Genomic DNA, 11,079 nt, shown 5'->3' with positions numbered 1-11,079 from the left:
AGGGGTATAATGCTGACATACCCACCTTGCTTCTCCCTCGTTTTTTTTAAGGCAGATCAATGTTTTAACTTGTATTTGGGTAACGCAGTGAGCCCTGTTGCCACCTGTCTAAAATTCTTTCTACCGTAATTTTGAGAAGCTAGTTAGTGTGACTTCTTGTTCACCGCAATTTTTTACTTTTTTACTGTGATTTCTTTCATCACCAAATATAATCTTAGACTCACACCTTCAATAATATTTACTAAGTACATCTCATTTTTTGTGAATTTTTATTTGACAGAACTAAACGAGACAAACATGCTTGCCACCCTAATCTCATGTTCATGTTATCTGAGAAAGATTGATGGGCTGTAAATTTTGGTGTATTTTATGTCTTTCCCTCAATATTTTTCTTAATTAGGAATTATCACTTATCAAAATAAGACATAATTACATCATGATCCTGAAGGATAGAAAAACACTTAGAAAGGGGGGGGGGGGGGGTTTGAATAAGTGTGACTTTAAAAACTTGTAAGATAAAAACAATGAACACAATTATTTTCATCCTGGTTCGTTGTTAACGAAACTACTCCAGTCCACCCCCTTAGAGTGATTTACCTCAACTGAGGATTTAATCCACTAATCAATCTGATTACAATGGTTTTCCACTTAGATAACTCAAATCAACGTAAGACTATTTAATCTATCTTGTGACATACTAGATCTCAAATAAGATTTTAATAATTTTAATTTAGAAAAACTTCTTTCAACAAATGCAACACTGATAGGAATAGTCAATATTATTCTATATGTTATGCATGCATTAGGAAAACAATTAAAAATCTTTAAAGAACTCAATATCATATAGTTTGATTTTGATTCAACTGTTAAAACTTCTCTAATAACTTTTAATTCTTCAAACAAAATTTCACCATCAAGATCAACAACTTAATCCAAATTTGACACGGTCAGAAGATTTCTAACTTGTCAAATAACATTATCAATAATATAAAATATTTTCTATATATTATTTTAATTTTAGTGCCTCAGTTAAATTCTTTAGTTACTAAAATTATGGATTTATTAATTGATTTTATTTTAGGAAAATTAATTGATTTCATTCTACTATATATTTTATTAATGGGAAATTATATTCTTTTATTAATTTTGACTCTGTAGTGCCCCTATAATTTTCTTAGCCAGTATTTTAAAAATAAAATTCTAACAAATTTCTTTATAATAGAAAATTTTCTTGGGTAAAAAAAAAAATTTTTGGTGCCCCTAAAATTATGGGGCCCTGGGCTCCCGCCCCGCGAGCCCATGCTCAGGGCCACCCCTGATCACAACTTGATCACTCTAGAAAATCATCACTTAGATAACCTCTAAGTCTTCTAGAGTCTACTGATCTAACTGATCACTCTAGGAACCTTTTACAATCAATGTAAAATAAAGTTTACAAGAGTATGAATTGCTTCTTATCAAGCTATAATCACAACAGTGATATTTCTCTTAAGTTCTAAGCTTAACACTCACTAAATATTACAAGAGTTTGTGAGGTTGAAGATGAAGTTCGTGAGCTTTGAATTTGACAACGTTTCACTATTTTGCAAGAGTTGGTTGTACGCTTCTGATCAGAACTTCCATATTTATAGGCGTTTGAGAAGATGACAGTTGGGTTGCATTTAATGCATTGCGTGAATGGTACAGCTTTGCATTTAATGTTTCACACTTTTGTCAACTACCTCGAGCCATGCTTTTGCTGATTTTACTGACTTTGCCTTTTGTAGCTTCTAACGTTCCTTTTGTCAGTCAGAGATTAGACTTAATAGTCTGTCATCTAGTACTTGTTTCTGAACTCGGATTTGTGAATACAATGTTTGAATATCAGAGTCAATCAGCTTGGTGCAGAGCATCTTCTTGTCTTCTGACTTTGAAGAGCTTGAGCGTGATACCGTTTAGAACATCAGTGCTTCTGCTTCTGACTTCATGTTCTTCTGATGCTTCATAGTCCATGTTCTGATTCTGCTTGACCATCTTCTGATGTCTTGCCAGAGCATGTTCTGATGCAGCCATCTTGAACCTTCTAAGTCAGTGCTTCTTAGCGCTGAATTGTGCATACTCTTTATATATTTCCTGAAATGGAAAATGCAAAGGATTAGAGTACCACATTGTCTTATACAAAATTCATATATATTATTATCATCAAAACAAGAATATTGATCAGAACAAATCTTGTTCTAACAGATCCTTAAAATTATTTTATTGTAATAGATTGGTCCTTTAAAATTTTTTGTAACAATTTGATTAAGTTTTTTTAGTTGAATTAGGATCTAACTTTATATTTTTGGAATGCTACTTTATGTATTTAGGATGCTAATATTTACATTTTATTGTAATTTTATGTATTTTGGGTGATTGATTTAATTAAAGATTGAAAAAAAATATAAAAGAATAACTGTACACACATTTGTTAACTTAAAGAATAAAGTTGTTAAAAAAAATTTAAATAACCAACTTATTACTATAAAAGAATTTAAAGATCTCTGGTATAATTATTTTATGCCTTAAAATAATATATTTTAATCTTTTATTTATCTTTTAAATAACTAAGGGCCCGTTTGTTTTGGCTTTTTTTTAAAATGATTTTTATAGTGTTACCAAATTTTGTGAAAAATTTTTTTACAAACAAACTTTTTATAAAAGCTTCAAATGAAAATTTTGTTTGAATAGTTATTCTTAAAATGTGATTTAAGGTATTTCATCTATTTATGGAAAAAAAAATTGGATATCAAAATTTCAAAAAATCACTTAATTTTGAAGCTATTTCAAATAGATTTCATAAAAATCATTTTTGAAATACAACTTTTTGAAAAAATTATGATTTTGACTAAGTTTTGGTCTTCAATTATGTATGTTTATGTTATAAGATGTCAAAATTAATGTTTCATTTTAGAAAAAACGAATATAAAAAAATTTGTAATATTTTGAAAAACGGTTTTAGAAAATCTATTTTCAAAAATACAAAGAAAAAATCCATTTTTTTAAAGCTGAATCAAACTGCCCTAAATTATCAGTTATACAATATAAAAGCGAGTGAAGTCATTTCCCACATTCTCTTTCTCATGTTAGTAATTATGTGTTGATCTTAAGTGTTCGTTGACTATATCTAGTAGACTAAGATAAGTGATTGAGATTGCATAGAATTATTCAATCCCCGACTAGATCTAACGGATCTAGAGTCATTGTACCATGCATTGGTGTCGCTACCGCGAAAAATGGATCAGAGTTTCCACTAATATATTCATCCCATCGAGGGAAAGGAATACCAGGAAACCTAACTCGAAAAAAGGAACAAGGTCTTTCGACCAGAGAACAGGGTACGGGAGTCGGTTACGCAAGGGGAAGGTGCTAGCACCCCTTACGCCCATCGTACTCGATGGTATCCACCTATGTTTGTTTCTATCTAAAGGGTGTATCTATGTCTAAATATAAATGCGAATGAATGGAAAAGAAACACGGGGAAAAGAAGGAATTATTTACAATTGTGCTCGCTTAGGCCCCGCGACCCAATGCCTACGTATCCCTTACAAGGAATCAGAGCTACCGTAGTTCGGCTCAATAGTTTCCATTTGTTTTGTGTTTTTTAGTTGACCAGAGGTTAAGGTCACAATCCACGATGCTCGACCTTTGGAGACTTATACGCCTAATTTTGGACTGGACTTAACTTGTTCTTAGCAGCAGAATGAACTTGGGTTTGTATTTTTTATGTAACTACATGATGAACAAAACCCAATACAAGGTTTCGCACCACTTCGTCACTTTGTTTTAATTTGAACCTTTATTAAGTGTTTTAAGTGTTTTTGGTTGGGTATTTTTTAAGGGAATTTACTTTGCGATTTGAATCACATAAAAATGTATAATGATCGGGAAATAAATTAGGGAATGAATCCCACTCATTTCTCTCCCATTATATAGTGATCGAGAAACAGATTAGGGAATAAATCCCACTCATTTCTCTCCCACCAAGTGATTGAGAAACAGATTAGGGAATAAATCCCACTCATTTCTGTCCCACTTTTAGTAAGGTGTGATTCGCATCTCTATTTATTAGTAATGTTGAAAAGAAAAAAAAGGAAATGAGAAAGGGGAACTAGCCTATTTTCTAATCTAATTGTCACTCTAAGACTAATTCCTAAATCTAATGGGAGATACTAAGAGAAAGAAGAAAAGTCATTTAAGTTGACTAAAGTCAACTTTAACAACTTGAGGGTATTTTGGATATTTCACAAAGTATTGAAAATATTCACAAAGATAAAGGAATTAAATTCTAAACCTACAAGAAAAATATTCACAAGCAATTTCGTATTTTTTTATCAAGCTTAGAACTGTTTTTTATGAATTAAAACCAAAAAGCTATGCATTTTTATTATTTATCAATCAATCAAAAACAAGGAAATTCAACAATTAATATAAAAAAAGGGAGATACAAAATTCCTAAAATTCTGATTGGTTAGGAAAAACAATTTTTATCATTTTTTATTATCTAAAACTGATTCATCAAACAAAATTAAAAGGTTAAAAAAATAACAGAAACAAAATTAAAATTCATTCACCAGAGGGGTGTATTAGCAGTAATCAAATGATCTGAGATTATACTAAATGGCATCTTGGCCCAGTAACCCAGGGGTGCAGAAATCAAAACTGGCGCTAGGCCCATACGAAATCCAGAGCGAGGCCCACTCCTTTTTTATACCATTTCTTTTTATTTCGTTTTATTGTTATAGCAGCATGCATTCATTATTATGTGGTTGTAGTTAGAAACGTGACAAGCCAAATAAGAACACAAATATCAATTGGTCAAGGCTTGAGTTAAGTGACTAAAGGACAAAATATCACAAGGGCCAATCAGAATTCAACACCTCACAGCCCAATCATGCAGTACAAGACAAAACAGACTAAAAATGGGAACGTGAGCCAATATCTACGCACCACGCAAGCGGCGGAGGAACTTCACACAGACGCCGGAGCTAGGGCTCCGGTCGTCTTCCCCGATCACCTAGCCACCGGCAACCACCAATAACATCCAAAAATGGAAAAAGCTTACACCTTCCCGCTCGTTTTTACGCACCGATTCCAAATATGACCTCCATTTTCCTCAATATTTCCTCTAACATTCATACCGAGGTTAACTTTAAAGCCCTAACGTAACTAAAATTCACCAAAACTCAGTCTAAGGACATCACCACACTCACACACATGCGCTGAGATTGAAAACAGGATCCATGTTCGAGATGATTCACACTTATATCACAAGATCATAAAGATATATCAACACATACAAGATGCAGTATGAGCTAATTTACATCACTGATATGCTGAGAAGATCTAAAAGACTTACCTGTTGGATGTTGAATCGAAAGAAAAAAGGATCTCCTCTGCGCATTGATGCTACCAGCTATGCACTTCTTGATCCTCGAGACACGAATTCAAGATCAGCGAGCAAGATGAAGATCGTCGTACGCTATAGGCTTTGACTCCAACTCTTGCAATATGCTATGAACGTTTTGAAGACGATGATGGTTAAATGGAGAAGCTGAGGGTTATTGATCCAAATGAAGGAAGATTAATGATGGTGATTTTTGATGGAGGTTATGGTTGTTAGAGGTAGTTATGGTGGTGGTTGCAGTGGTGATTGAAGGACGATGATGGAGGTAGTTGCAGTGAGAGTTTGTTACGGTGGTGGTTAGGGTGGTTAGAAAAATGGTTATGGTGGAGAGAGATGAGAGAGCACGAGGGAGAGAGTGAAAAGAGTGATGAGAGTTGTGTGAAACTGAAAAAGAAAAGTGGGAGAATGAAAGCGTGTGTGGTGCAATTGTGAAGGGTTTGTGGCTGTTATATGATGCGTGTGCATGGCTTATGGTGAGGTGCAAGTGTAGTGGATTATCTCACTTCCAAACTTAGTATGCAAGCATTGGCATTTGTGGTGAGTCTCCTCTATGCCTTTCACGTGAGCATCTTTTGCATGGCATAAGGAAGATGGAATTATGGAAGAGTTTTGGAATTACAACTTTGCCAACTTTATGCCCATGCATCTTTTACTATGGCTTACCATTTGTATCAAATTTATGCTCAACGGAAAGAGGGAATGGGAATGAAGAGTTTTGGTGTTGAAAGTGTCAAGAGATGGTGTTTGTAGCTCTCACAAAATGGCTTGGAATATGATGATACACCATTGCATGAGTGCTTGCGTGCATGACACGTTCTGGCCAGCCCATATACAATGTGTGTGTGCATGACTTTGAGGCATCATATCTTGCTCAATACACATCTAAAATTAATGATCTTGAGCCCATTGAATAGAGGACATGGGAGACAGAAGATTTGTGTTAGATTTGATTCAAATAAGTGCTTGTGTTTTACGCCACCTGTTTGTTCAAATGTTTGCGCGTGACTTGAATTTTATGCCCAGCCATATGCTACAAGATGACTTTGCGTGGGCATGACTTTGGAGGCTCATAACTGATTCAATATCCACTCAATTGACATGATCCTTGTCTCATTGTGTAAAGAACATGGAGGAGAGTAGATGCATACCAAGTTTGAGTTTATAGGGTTTTTGCATTGCCCTAAAACTAGCTTCAAAGATGACACACCACGTGCTTGATAAAATGCTTCACGTATGCCCAGAAATCTGCCCAGCCTCATGACGTGATTCAAATGAAAATCTTCAACTTCAAACTTTAATAACTCTTCAACCAAGATTCAAATGAAGAAACCTTCAACTACAAAGTTTCGTATCTCCATGAAATAAATAACTTTGCTGTTAAAAGTTTCTTGAAATAAATCCTTTTGACATTTGTAAAATGATGGTGAAGCTGACTGATCATCCAATTCCAAGGGCTTCAAAATTTTTCTAAGTGTTGGAATTTTCTTATTTTTGGAAATTTTGTCAAACTCTCGATTTTATTTATTTCCTTGACTTTCTTTGACCGATTTTCCACCAAGAGTCAATATTTGCCAGTTGACCTTGACTTTGGCCAAAAAGTAAACTTTTCCCGATTTTTCCGATTCCAGATGAATTCCCCGATTAATCAGTTTTCCAATCCAATTCTCAATCAGTTTTCAATCAACACAAATCCACTGAATATTTCTCCAAGGCAACCGTATTTTCATACTCAAAAATCATCTTATGATTAAATGTCGACCAAAAAGTCAACTGCGTTGACTTTGGTCAAAACCTTAACTTGGAAATCCTGATGAACTTGAGATTTGTATCTTTTAACCAGAGCTTTGACTCAGAGAGAATGAAACCCTGATTTTAGGAGTATGCCATTGGAGATGATGCCTGAGACCACAGATCTAATTTTTCTTAATCAGGAATTTTCTCAACCTCAACCCCTTTTTGTCAATTTTCTTGAACAGTAACAATGATATGCATGAAAGTATTGTGTGAATGACCTACATGAGGTATGCATATGAATGTGCTATGAAAGCCAGTTGGGAAATAAATAAGTGGGCAAATTTTGGGGTGCAACAATTGGCAGTTGGGGTGCAACATCTTGGGTTTCGAACATTTAAGGTGCGAGTGGATTGAATACCCCGAAAGTACCATCAAAATTTGCACTCTATGGTAAAGCAAAGAGTGTTGAATGTTATCAAGAGATACCAGCCCAAGACGGACCAAACAAATTGCTAACCTTAGTTAGACTTGAAAGAGACACAACCGTAAAGTGGCTCAACAAGGAAGAAACCATCCGTAGATGAATCTACCAAATTGCTAACCTTAGTTAGACTTTGAAAAAGAAGACACAACCGTAGCATGGCTCCACAAGGAAGAAACCATCCGTAGATGACTCTACCAAATTGCTAACCTTAGTTAGACTTTGAAAAAGAGATACAACCGTAGCATGGCTCGACAAGGAGGAAACCATCCGTAGACGACTCCACCAAATTGCTAACCTTAGTTAGACTTTGAAAAAGAAGACACAACCGTAGCGTGGCTCCACAAGGAAGAAACCATCCGTAGATGACTCTACCAAATTGCTAACCTTAGTTAGACTTTAAAAAAGAAGACACAACCGTAGCGTGACTCCACAAGGAAGAAACCATCCGTAGACGACTCCACCAAATTGCTAACCTTAGTTAGACTTTGAAAAAGAAGACACAACCGTAGCGTGACTCCACAAGGAAGAAACCATCCATAGACGACTCCACCAAATTGCTAACCTTAGTTAGACTTTAAAAAAGAAGACACAACCGTAGCGTGACTCCACAAGGAAGAAACCATCCGTAGACGACTCCACCAAATTGCTAACCTTAGTTAGACTTTAAAAAAGAAGACACAACCGTAGCGTGACTCCACAAGAAAGAAACCATCCGTAGACGACTCCACCAAATCGCTAACCTTAGTTAGACTTTGAAAAAGAGACACAACCGTAGAGTGACTCTAGAGCTGAAAAGGTATGCCAATAATCATTGGACTTTATTGAGGAGGACTAGTAATGACTAGACTCTATAGGGTATGTTTATGAACACTGGATTTGAAAGCGATGCCAATAAATATTGGACTTGACATGAAACGAAAACTAGTAATGACTAGATTCAATTAGGGGATGCCAGCAAATACCGGACTTGAAAGCTATGCCAATAATCATTGGACTTGACTGCAAGAAGACTAGTAACGACTAGGCTCAATTAAGGGGTGCCAATAAACATTGGAATTTCAAGAAAGCAAAGATGCTTGCGTAGTGCAAGAATTACATGGATCCCTCAGGCCAAAGGCGGGGTGTAACCCTTCAAGGGTGGCAATCATTCGAATTGCCACACACATAGTATGGATTTCAAATGATTGAAAAATGAGATGGGTTGAATGCCCACCCTCATTCGCACTCTATTATGCACGCGGCATGCGGGAAAATAACCAAAACAAGACTAGTAACGACTAGACTCGACACGCGGATGACAGTAACCACTGAACATTCACGGAGATGTTGATGCTTGAGAAGCATAAAAGTTACATGGATCCCTCAGGCCAAAAGGCGGGGTGTACTCTTCAAGAGTGGCATTCATTCGAGTTGCCACACACCAAGTATGATTACCCAAATGATTGAAAAATGAGATGGGTTGAATGCCCACCCTCATTCGCACTCTAATCTGCACGCAGCATACGGGAAAATAACCAAGGCAAACTTGCAAGAAGCAAGAGATATCCCTTATGCAAAAGGCAGTAAGGGGACTCACAAAAAGTGAATACAAAGAGAGGACTGGTGACGACCAGACTCTATTACATGATGCCAGTAAACACTGGTCTTTGAAAGAGGTATTTTTATTCACGGAACATAAGAACTACATGGTTCCCTCAGGCCGAGAGGCGGGGTGTAATTCTACAAGAGTGACAATCATTCGAATTGCCACACACAAAGTATGGGTTATACAAACGATTGAGCTCAAAAAACGGGAAATAACCATAGAAAAAATGATCTTGACGAAGAAAGACTTTGTATCCAATCCACACTGGAGGGAGAAAGTGAGACTTCTTCTGGGGATATATTACCTTGTGCCTTTGGAGCACAAACAAATTTGGCTTATGCATTGATGCATGTTTGATTTTTTTCATGGCGTAATGCTCCATATTCATGGAAATGCTACGCGTTTTTTGTAGATGCAAGGTGAATGCAATGATTACTATATGCAGAAATAACAAGGGCCCTTTAGAGGATATCCCGCTGACTTGTCGATCGAGCTTCGTCTCTGACCTCGGGAGAGGTAAACACCAGGGAGAATCCCCTTAGTGTTAAGAACTCTGTGGGGGTGCCAATAGACATTGGACTTTAACTTGCAAGATATACTTCTTATTGTTGACTTGAAGAATAATTTCTGACTTCTCACCATATGCCATAGCTCGGAGAATTTTTAGCTTGAGGATATTCCCTCAATTTATCATGTTGGGGATGAGAACCCTGATGAGGAACCCTTGTTGGGAGAATTGGAACAACCCTAGGAGAAATAAACTCCTATGCTCGGGAAATGGGACAAACTCTCAGGAAAAATTAACTCCTATGCTTGGGGAGAGACTTTTTTAGGAGAAATAAACTCCTATGCTTGGGGAGAGAGTAACTTGTCGGGGAAAAGCATTGTGATACTTCTCCACTATGTGATGGCCAACCGCACCTTACAGGTGAATGACGGTTTCTTCAATACAAACCAAAAGAGTATGCCCCAGGCTGCATGATTTGTGAAGATATCTGATTTACGAAGACATTTGCCTCGGAAGGATCCTTACACCACAATTACTTAAGAAAATTCTGCCCCAGTATGTTCAATTATTTGAAATATTCTTTCTCTTGATCAACAGATCCTTGAAGAGATTTTTTGAATCTCGACGGAATTGCCCCAGATTGACTGAATTTTGAGAGAGATGTTTCGACTTCACGGCCTCAGATTGATTGAATTCACAAGAGAGATTCCTCGTCATGGTTATCCCTGATTGATTGAATTTTGAGAGAGATGCCTCGACATCACTACTTCATATTGGTTGAAATCAAGAGAGAGATTCCTCAACTTGATTGATCCTGATTGGTCGAATTTTGAGATGTCTAACCTCGATTTGATTGCCCCAGATTAGCTGAACTCACGAGAGAGATTCTCGTCGTGACTTCCCCTGATTATGTACATCTTATCATGATCCTCAAGTCTACTTCCTTTGAAGTTAACCAAACTATGGAAGCAAATTTATCACACTCAATGGAGTCTTCAAACTCTTCTCCTCAGGGTACTCAATCAAAGAGAGTATCCACTGCTCATGCTCAATAGAGTATTCAGACTTACTTGTTTTGATAATGATTTCTTTTTTTTTCTACGGGGTTCTCAAGCCTCTTTTACTTTTACATGATCAAGCTCTTCATGGATTCTCATCATGGAAACTTCCTTGATGTTTAAGCAAATGTTTTGTATGCAAAATAATGTTGATTATAAGAATGATAATTCTAATGCAAAGCCTATGCTAGTCTTGAAGTTTAAAAACTTTTTATGCAATGAGGTGGCCACCTCTTGTGAATGAAATGTAAAGCGGGCATACAACACCAACATAGATATGTGTTA

This window comes from Vicia villosa, linkage group LG2 (genome assembly GCF_029867415.1).
Source record: "Vicia villosa cultivar HV-30 ecotype Madison, WI linkage group LG2, Vvil1.0, whole genome shotgun sequence".
In the NCBI taxonomy this organism is placed as follows: Eukaryota; Viridiplantae; Streptophyta; class Magnoliopsida; order Fabales; family Fabaceae; genus Vicia; species Vicia villosa.
The sequence above is the reverse complement of the archived record's forward strand: the minus strand, read 5'-3'. Positions refer to the sequence as shown.